The 8320-nt window shown below is 46.2% G+C and overlaps 1 protein-coding gene across 2 annotated transcripts in view; it reads right to left on the bottom strand.

The window, feature by feature from the left end:
• LRRC8C (leucine rich repeat containing 8 VRAC subunit C) overlaps positions 1–6879 on the bottom strand; it is a 99807-nt gene extending 92928 nt beyond the window's left edge. Inside the window, exons 1-3 of one of the 2 annotated variants that reach the window (XM_054691458.1) lie at positions 6759–6879; positions 5639–5804; positions 2966–3168 (exon numbers count right to left, since the gene is read on the bottom strand). The gene's annotated coding sequence lies outside the window, so the exon portion shown is untranslated. The remainder of the gene's footprint in view (positions 1–2965; positions 3169–5638; positions 5805–6758) is intronic. The other variant, XM_054691459.1, reaches the window with a different exon arrangement.
• Positions 6880–8320: the final 1441 nt, after the last annotated feature.

The following is an 8320-nucleotide window of genomic DNA, read 5'->3' as shown; positions in this document are numbered from 1 at the left end:
TCTCCTCTTCAGCCCTGTTCTCAGCCCTGCTGGAGTGGGTGCAGATAATCACTTGTTAACCGCAGGGACCCAGTGTGCCCTTCCTTGCATCTTCCTTGGCTGCCTGGTTGCTTCTGGGGAGATGTGGGTGCTGCCAGGCCCTGCCTGTATTTGCAGCTATCTCTAGCCTGGCCTTCCTCTTCCTGTTGGGAGGGAGAAAAGAGGGAGGAAATAAAGCCCTCATGTGTTCCTGCAGGTCGGGTTCTTCTTTTCCTGGTCCAGTGGGCTATTCTCATTGGTGTGGGTCTGCTAGACTTAAGCGGCTGCTAGACTTAAGTGGCCTGTTCAGCCACCATTATGATCACCTGCAGTTCTGCATTCCTATACAAAGGTCAGAACTGTCCAGTCACAGTCATGTGAGCCGAACCTCACAAGGTGTCTTTCACATCAATCACTAGCGGATAGCTTGATCACTCTGGGAAGGGTATGCATCAAGAGGTATGACCAGAAATGCCCGGGGGGCTGAGGACGGATGCCTAAATTTACTCCCGACTCATACATCATGAGGTATGACCGGGAACACCAGGGGGGCCGAGGAACGATGCACGACAAGGGACCGCAGAAGCTGATCAGTGGAATGCCTTGTTGATAAGATTAGGACCATGGCTGGGGGCTGGGGTCTAGTTTCAATGACAACACTTGGTCATCAAGCTGATAACATGGTCAGCAGACTCCTGTCCCCCCAAGCTCGAGATGACATTCCTGAGTTTCACCCATTTTTTCTCCTTGTCCTCCTAACACATGTAGCTGATGCTCTGTGATTATTCTGTCAATAAAAATGGCCAGGATCTTGCTCTCAGCAGCATCCTGTCTTGTGCAGCCTGCTCCATGACTCCCGTGTCTTTGTCAGTGTGGTGTTGCATGACACAACACATTGGGAGCAGAACAGCGTCCCTCAAGTGTCAGGTAGGCAGATATTTTCCTCAGAGTCAGGGTGGAGACCTCAGGTGAACATAGCTATTGTCCACACCAGGTTTACAGTCCACTCAGGGAAACAGCCAACTGGCGGCTGTCAGAGGGATGGGCATCTCAGAGTAGAGTGCCTGTTACCAGGGGAACATGCATTGGGGGAAGGGAAATGTGCACCCCCATCAGGGAGGTGCTTCCTTACACAAGTGCCTCTTCACCCAGAAGTGGATGAACAGACGTTTGCTAGTACAGGGAGGAAGGAGGAGAGAGTACTCTAGGCACTGAGCAGTACATGAGCACAGACAGACAGACAGACAGGAAAGGGCAAGTTCTAAAAGATTTTCTGTCATCTTGGGAGGAACATTTTACTAGAATTAACATTCAGTGGGCATCCACTGGGGTCAGACAAGATGCTAAGCAATTGACATAATCTCATAGAATCTTCCTAGATCCTGTGAGGCTTGTTTTCCTCTTTATCTTGTCCCTATCAAGCCCTCTGCAGCCTCAATATCTTAAGGTCACACCTGCCCAGTAGCAGGCACCTAATATTTGTCAAACTGAGTTTACATTTTTAAAGAAGAGGAAACGAGGCTCAGAGAGGTTTCTTAAGCATTACTGATGGAGACAGGAACTGAACCCAGGGTGGGGCTGAGTGCCTTCCTGGCAGCCAGAAGAAGGCCTGGCTCTGTTTAGGACCATGGTCTGGCTTCCTTTTCTTCTAGCTGAGGCCAAGCTGAAGCCTGGAGCATGCTGAGCTGGACACCAGGGCACACAGTAGGTGCTCAGCATGCAGGTCCAGGACAGCCTACCTGAGTCAGGGGAGCCTGATGGACTTGGCATCCAGTTGGGGTTGCACCCTAATTACAGGCAGGAGCTAGACCCCTGTTGATGCCCCCAAATCTGGAGGAGGCCTGAGCTCAGGGCCCCAGGAAGCAAAAACCCAAGAACTTAAAACTTGGATCCATTTATTGGCCCCAGACTCTGAGCTAAACATCAGCAGTGATGGGCCGGTCCTAGAGTTTAAACATTGGCATGAAAACCCACAAGAGCCATGTACCTGCCAGGTACAGTATTTCCTATGTCACCTTTAGGTCCTTTGTCCTTACTGGGGCCTGTAACCTGAGTCTGAGCAGGGCCTTGCTGAGGGCGTCACCATCCACCCTGTGCCTCTTCATTGTCCACCTGACTCTCCTGATGGGAGGCCCTGAAGAACAGCCTTATAAAATAATTCCACCCCCTTCACTTGCTATTATGCCTTAAATTCTTCGGTGAATAACATTCTTGTTCATGTGTCATAAAAATGAATCATTTCAAATGCTAAAAAAAGTATGACATGCTCAAGATTTTAAGAAAATGACTCAGTATTCACCCTGATCAACACTTCCCACTCACTGAGCATCTTATATAGATACTGGAGATAGAAGGCTCCCTGGGGGGCCACAGAGGCCCACTCCTCTCAGTGGCTCAGGCAGGCCAGGGCCCTGAGCTAACTGAAATGTGTCAGATCACACTGGACAGATGTGACAGATCACGATGAATGGTAGCATCCTGAGGATGATGCCGGATGCCAGAAGTCACAAGGACCTGTATCCTTTCCCCGAAGAAATAGCCTCTGTTGTCCTCAACATCAACAAATTCCCTGAACCACAGCTTGCCCGGAGAAGTGTGTTCATTTTCTATAGTCACAGGCCCAGCCTGGGCCTTTGCTGGTGATCTAAGGCTGCACCCATATCTCTTTGCCAGCCTTGCAAGAAAATACCTCTCAGGGCACTTTCTTCTAAGCTGGAGGAATTAGATTTACTACCAGAAACAAAAAGGGAAAAGTGCCAATTTCTTTCAACTGCTGAAAGAATATAAAGAGCAGCTCATATGATTGTGCAAAGTTCAGAACACATTCACACAGTCAGTCACCTCTCCTTGGTCTGTAGCACTCAGTAGGGATGGGATGGGAGGATATCTGGGAGCTGCAATCCCACTGTGTGAATGGGCTTTGGAGACAACTGATTGGGTGACTTACAGGGGGTCTGCCAAGCCACTTGCTTCAAGGGCAGGTATGTTGAAGAACCCAAGGGAGGGGAGATGCCATTTTAATCAGTGCTGCTGGGAGTGGATTCTTGAAGCTTGGTTTAAATTTTCTCCCAGCTGGGCAGGGCATTCAGTCAAAAGGCAAAACCGGGGGGCATGCACCATCCGCTTGGAACCAGGAACACAGTTTCTTGTCTGGAGCGTGGCAAGAATTCAAGCAGGTTAGTATAACCCACCCCTCCACCTCACTCTCCTCAGACGTCTAAATCAGCAGAACAGATTTAGCCTTAACTGTGATGGGTAGTCATTTGCAAGTCTGACATGTGTGCTGCATTTTCTTCTAATAAATCAGGACTCTCACAGAGTTAAACTGCATTTCTGTAGTAAAACCCAAACTGACTGTAAGCTTCATCTGCACCTCTTTTTAACAAGGATGGGGTCTTTATCCAGGATCACCTACAGGATCAGAAATCTGGGATGGTGGGCCTCCCCCGTGGCGCAGCGGTTGAGCTCTGGGTTGCAAAGCTGCCTGCAGCCTCTGCAGCGCCGGTTCGATCCCCGGCTGCTCCCCAGCCACCGGAGGAGGGTCCCACATGGCGCACAGACCTCTCCTGCCGCCCACTGCTCCCCTCAGCAGTGTACTTCGGTCCTTCTGCCTGCTCTGCTCCCCGCTCTGGCTCTGGTGAATTCTCTCACCCTCCCACGCTTCTGACTGTACCCAGTGCTTGTATGTATAAATAAATAAATCTTAAAAAAAAAAAAAAAAAGAAATCTGGGATGGTTCTCCAGTCTCCTCGTGAGAGTGAATGTGCTCACAGTCTAGGTTAAGACATCAAAATGAAAACGGCATTGTCAAAACAACCACAAAGTTTAAAAACACATTAGTCCTTTGGGTGAAATTATATGTATACTAAAGAGTGTTTAAAACTGGTTGTACATTAGTTCTTGTCTAGAACAGTCAGAGCCTACACACTAAAGGGAGAGAAGACTGGTTTAGACACTGAAACCCTAGGCTGTGCTCACGCCCCATCACTTAACTTTTCACCTGACCTTGACACGTGCCCTTTATAAACAGCAAAGACCTGGTGCCACAGTCTCCTTTTCGAGACCTGGTTGTGCCACACCCTAGCTAACTAATCTAATCTATTGTATGTCAGTAAACCCGCCTCAGCCTATTTCCATTTCAATAAAATGGAGAGAATGCCTGTCTTTTTTTTTTTTTTTGAAATAGGTGAGAAATATATTTGTTTTTTCTTTTTTGTAAAAATTTTTAAAATTTATATATTTTTTACATCATTGTTCATTTTTAAACAATGTTTGCCTCCCCACCCCACTCAGGTGTAGTCCCCCTAGAGTTTCCTTCACTAAGGCACCTGTGCACCATCACCTCAGTCCCCTGTGCTCCTCCCTCAATCCCTCTGATCCCTCTCTCTACTGCTTCCCTGCAGGATGTCTCTGGTTTGTAATTGTCTGTTTATTTTTGTTTTGTTGTGTTGGGTTGGGTTTTGTATTGTTATTATTTCCCCCCTCCCCCCATGTCTTAATATGCTTCAAGCAACAGTGGTGTTTGCAAAGTCTGGCAGATGTTCTAGTAGTTCTCAGTCACGGTAACTACTGAAGATGCTTGTTCAGAGTTGAGTTTTCTTACATGTGGAATGGAGAGAAAAGTCTGTAATAGCAGGCCCAGTAAAGCGCTGTGTGCAGCAGGGTACGGGATGCAGCTACCGCGAGTGATGGCACAGGACCTGAAGTCAGCTACGTCACATGGGTGCTAGTCTCGGCTCCTCTACCATAGTTAGGGCATCATGTGCCCGCGCACCAGTCCAGCAGGGAGAAAAGAGCACACAGGAGGGAGTGCAGCTGACCTCAGTGGATCTGTGATCTTGAACAAGCCACTTGACCTTTCCTTTTCTGAAAAGTCTCAATGGTTCCTCTCAATTGGAAAGTTGTGCAATTATGGAATTATGTCAGAGGCTGAGAAGAAAACTAAGATAGGAAGTGACTCACTGGCTCAGGAAAAGATATACTAGGATAGAAATTGAGCAGGGGATGCAAAAGGTTTAAAGCCGACGAGAAAAGACCAATGAGATCTGAAACTCCAGTGTCACCTGTGAGTCGTAAACACAAAGGTGGGTAAGAGGAGGCTGATATTGGAGTTTACCAAAAGCTCTGTAGCAGCAGAATTTGTAGATTTGCAGATTAAATGTGGTTCTCTGCTGAACAGTCATAGGACCATGGGAAAGTTACACTTTTGCTTTTCTCATATGTGAAATGGGAAATAAGGTTGTTGGAGAACCCAGTAGTGCATGTAGCATGTAGCAAGTGCTAAATAATCTTACTGTTTCACTATGTTATTCTCCCTGAAGAAGCAGAAGAGGACCTCCCTGGTGGCCCAAGTAGTTAAGATGCAACCTATGAAGGTACCTGCAGCCACTGCAGCACGAGTTCGATCCCCGGCCAGGGAGCTACCCACATGGCATAGCAGACCTCTCCTGTCTCGCCCGTTGCTCCCCTCAGCAATGTATTTTAGTCAATCTGTCTGTTCTGTTTCCCACTCTGTCTCTGGTGAATCCTCTCACCCCCACACCTCTGGCCTGTACCCCAGTTCTTGTATGCATAAATAAATAAATCTTTTAAAAAAAGGAGAAATGATTAGATTTTTTACCTTTGATCAGGTCAAAGCCACCAGTGAGGTCCATGATGTAGTACTTTGCTGCTTAGGTGCCAGAAGTTCAGCAAATTTTCCTTGGCTTCTTTACGCAGACAGAATCAATTCCCCTTCACTTGGCTACTCCTCCAGGCTTTCAGGATTTGCCTGAGACCAGCTTAGTCTATGACAAAAGGGTGACAGAACTGCTCTTCTCTCCCCATAATGATAAGGCGATAAGGGTGTGAATCCAAACACAATTCAGGAAAAGGCTAGAAGGAATTTGCCCTACACACATGGCATTTGGATTTTTCCTGTATTTTTAAACATTTGCCTGGGGGTACTCATTTTCAAGGAATACCAAATGCCATTGGAATAAGGGATAGGAAACTAGTTAACTCAGGTTTCCAATGCAATTCCTTAGGTTATCAGCTTAAGGAGAACAAATTGGTCTTAGTCCCATTCAACACAGTGAATAAGTCTTATTCAGATTTGAAATTGTAACAAGAAGCCACCTTCTAGGAAGGAAGAGTTTTATAATTGATACTTACCGATCCATTATAAGCAAGTATAAACTCAAACATCATCCTTGGTGTGATAGGTATTTAATATTAAAAATGTGATTTAGTAAAAGGTTAGGAAGCGTGTGTGTGTGTGTGTGTGTGTGTGTGTGTGTGCTTGTGTGTGTGTTGTGTGGTGGCGGAAGAGCAGAAACAGGAGGGAGTATTGGAGGGAGTGGGTGTGAGATCTGGGAAGTGAGCGGGGCGGGGGCTGGATGAGTAGGGTGCCTGGGAGTGGAAAAGAGTTGGGAGACCCAGCAGCTGACAAGCCTGCTCTGAGATCTGGAGAAGATGGTCCACTGGGGATGTTTGTCAGATGTGCTGTGAATGGTGAGGACCCCCGCGCCCCTCCTACAGACCCACGCCCACCTCTCTGCTCAGTCATCTTCAAGTTCTACCTCACTCTTACAAGTGTTTTGATTTTGGAGGAGGGAATAATTAGACAACTGACATAAATGTTCATTATTTTTACTAATAGGGAACCAGTTCCCCTACCTCTTCCAAATTCATATTGAACCACCATCCAACGCATCTATTTTTTAAGGGGTGTCAAATACTTCCCTGCGCAGGGCACCTACCATGTGGTCGCACCGTGTCGTCTGGTCCTGGTGCCAGGCACAGCATGGGGCTTTCTTTCTATGTGCATCTCACTGGAGATAGAGTCACTGAAATTTATGAGAATCTCTGACTTTTCCAGATCTCACCTTGGGGGCTGCATTTGATAAAGGTAAGGCAAGCAGAAGCAATAAAAGGGAGGAAGAAGAAAAAGGTTGAGCTTGATTTGATTTATTTTCATCTTAGCAGCAGAGGGAGACAGAGAGTTAAAAATGATATGCATTGAGCCCAGCAGAGTGAACAGGCCTATCTATGTAAACAGGCGCACACATTTTAACATGTTTATAAGAAACCATTTGAAAAGCTGCTCAGGGGTACACAGGCAGCACTGTAGAATCATTGGTACTTAGGAGACAGACTTATAACTCTGGTTTAGAGGATGATGAGACAGCACAGGGTGCAGATGGATTTGTATTTTAAAAAAAGACAGCACATTTTAAAAAATGACTTTCTGATCCTTCTTTGGCACGTGGACGTATGTTATTCTATAAATATGGGCTTTGAGGCATGGCTTTGTGCCTCTTGGATGAATTGCTTTTCTCTAGACATGAGAGATCAGGGAGACAGAGAATGCAGAGGAGGGAGCAGAAACCCAAATAAAAGCGATAGCTTTAGAGAATCAGACAGTACCCTCAACAGCAGCCTCTCTCCCAAGGTCAGGCCCTACACGAAATTTTTTGATCAAGTCACACTTAACTGCTGTGCTCTAGGGGCACTTTGCTGCCCTATAGGCTATTAGCAGAGGACCCCAATCTCCCCAAGAACCTCGTAGTCCCTGAACAGACTCTGTGATCTTAAGTCAAACCCTAGCTCCATTTCTGCAATATATTTTCCATTCCTAAAGCATTTAGAGGTGGGTGAGAGCATTTCCTGACGAGGCGCATTTGCAGGGAACAACGTGGTCATCTGGCTTTCCTTCATATTTTAGTTCAGTGTCTATTGAGTTCTGTCCTTCAGCAAAATTCAGGGTAGGAGTTTATTAAAGTGGTCCTGAAACTCTGTGTGTATGTGTGTGTGTGTGTGTGTGTGTGTGTGTGTGTGTATGTGAGTGAGACACTAAAGAAAGTCTCTGTCCAAAAGTCAAAGAAGCATTGCATATTTTACCCTGCAATTCAATTTTTCTCTTTCTCCATTAGACCTTTATTTATCTGACCGTTATTCAACATTAGTGATAACCTAACAATAAATGGAGAAATGGGAGCTAAGATGAGCTGGTCTGCTCATCTTCAAGCAGAAACAGTGGTGAAAAGATGGGCTGGTTAGGAGAGTGACAAGCTCCACCTCCTCCCCACCCCATGTCCAAGTGCACTCATGAACCAATCCTGATTTCAAGGGACTTGCTATTTGGGGAGCAGCATGGCCCATTTTGAAAACTCATATACTATTATGAAATTCACATGTAAGTTTAAAATCTATCATTTGGTGAATAACAATGCAATGCATGGGAAGCAGAGAGAATCACTTTTGGAAATTGGTCACTGACAAGTGAACACAGGTGAAAAATTAGTCAACTTCTTTTGACATT

This window comes from Talpa occidentalis, unplaced genomic scaffold (genome assembly GCF_014898055.3).
Source record: "Talpa occidentalis isolate TD23 unplaced genomic scaffold, MPIMG_talOcc4v2.1 talOcc4.9, whole genome shotgun sequence".
NCBI lineage: Eukaryota > Metazoa > Chordata > Mammalia > Eulipotyphla > Talpidae > Talpa > Talpa occidentalis.
Note: the sequence above shows the minus strand (reverse complement) of the source record. Positions and strands in the feature narration are given on the sequence as shown.